This window comes from Rhinichthys klamathensis, unplaced genomic scaffold (genome assembly GCF_029890125.1).
Source record: "Rhinichthys klamathensis goyatoka isolate OS25496 unplaced genomic scaffold, OSU_Roscu_1.1 h1tg000094l_1, whole genome shotgun sequence".
NCBI lineage: Eukaryota > Metazoa > Chordata > Actinopteri > Cypriniformes > Leuciscidae > Rhinichthys > Rhinichthys klamathensis.
Genome location: NW_026606633.1, coordinates 1,364,197 through 1,366,245, shown reverse-complemented (window position 1 = coordinate 1,366,245; position 2,049 = coordinate 1,364,197).

Here is a 2,049-nt window from a genome sequence, read left to right as displayed (position 1 = left end):
TAACTTACGTCCAAGTGTTGAGTTTGTCACTGCAAGTTTTGTACAAATTTGAGATTCAAAGATAGATTTGAAGTCGGTTGTAAATCGTGGTGAGAGAGGAACATAAGGCACGGTGATGTGTCTGTTTCTGTTTCAGTGTGTGTGAGACTGTCACAGAAACCCCACGCCAGTTGACATTATGAAGCTCACGCCTGCTCATAAACGCAGGAGTAGTGCGCGCCAATTATCTATAATCAGACTTGCGCGCGCCCGCGCTCCCCGTCACTTCCCTCAAAGCTCTCACGCGCCACCTGGCGTTCACGTGTGCTGCAGTCAGAGAATATTGGGATAATTCAAGCATACTCTTTCCTGACATTGTTGTCTCCTTGGTAACCAGCCAGGTACACTAACTAAAACGTTATTAGCGCAAAATTGTGGTGAAAATGACGGCAAATCTATTAAATAAAAATTCATACAATACCCATTAAAACGCTTTATTTCACTCTTTGTTTAGGTCATATAAAACATTTATAATTGGACTTTTTCAATTCTGAATAAAGTATCTGAATAGCGCCAAAACTAAATGTCATAGTTCAGCGTTTGTAAGAAGTTTTTATTTAGCTTTTATATAACAAAACAGTTGAAATCTGTATAAAAACAAAAAAACAAAAAAAAAAAAAACATCTCTAGGACATTTAAAGTGCTGAAAGTTTAATAAACAAGAATATTAAAACAAGCATTAACTAAAATGCAATAAATTCAAATAACCTATTTTTTAGAAAGGCATACTAATTTTATAATTTACTGCCAAAAATGTGCAGTAGACTTAGCCTGAGGTCGTCATACACAACTCGTTTGTGCATTTTGTTTATTTCCAAAATGAAAAAAATAACACCATTCACTAAATTAAACATATAGTGAGGAGATATGACAACAATGCAGCATAATAGCGTATACTGTTTAAAATTATTTCAATGTTTATTGTCGAATGTTTAAACTATATACAGCTATATGTTTTTAAAAGTATCTTATGCTCACCAAGACTTCATTTATTTCATCAAAAATATTTGTGATATTGCAAAATATTATTACAAATTAAAAGAACTGTTTTCTATTTAATATATTTTAAAATGTAATGAAAAGCTGAATTTCCAGCATCACTACTCCAGTCTTCAGTTTCACACGATTCTTCAGAAATCATTCTAGTATGCTGATTTGGTGCTCAAGAAACATTATTATTATCACATTCGTATCAATGTTGAAAACAGTTGTGCTGCTTAACCTTTTTGTGTAAATTGTGATACTTGTTTCCTTCTTTGATGACTAGAAAGTTTATTTGCATTTATTAAATTCAATTATTAATAAAAAATAGAAAATCTTTTATAAATGTCTTCACTGGCACTTTTAATTAATTTAATGCATCCTTCCTTAATGAAGGATAATTAATTTCTCTCTCTTTCTCTCTCTTAAATCTTACCACAAAGAGGTTCAAGAACAGTTTTTTCCCCAGAGCCATAACCATCATGAATTCTAATATGCACTGATCCCACTCTGCCACACACACACACACACACACACACACACACACACACACACACACACACACACACACACACACACATCTATCTATTATATTCTAAGTGTTTGAATGGTAATAAATGCATGTTTTCAAACTCTTGACAGGCACTGTGTAGTTTTAAAATAGTTGGCATTATACAGTAGCATGCAGTGCGCTTGTATCTCCTCCCGATGAGGATAAGTGTATTTGTTTTACGGTGATATACTGCCACTAAGCGGTGATTGTCGGGAAATAGGCTTGAAATTGATCTGCTAGTCTCACTGACATCATAGACAGTTCTAATGAAAAACGTAGTAACCATTTAAGTTTAAACGTTTATATATTTCACTACAATTTACAGAGATTAATTGTTTAGATATCACATTGTAAATGTTGTATAATTTGTATTAGAATAGGTTATGTATAGACTAGCCAAGCCTTGCATTTGTTTTTTTCAGCTGTAATTTGGCAACCCATGCGGAAAGACATGTAACCAAAGAACCTGGACATTT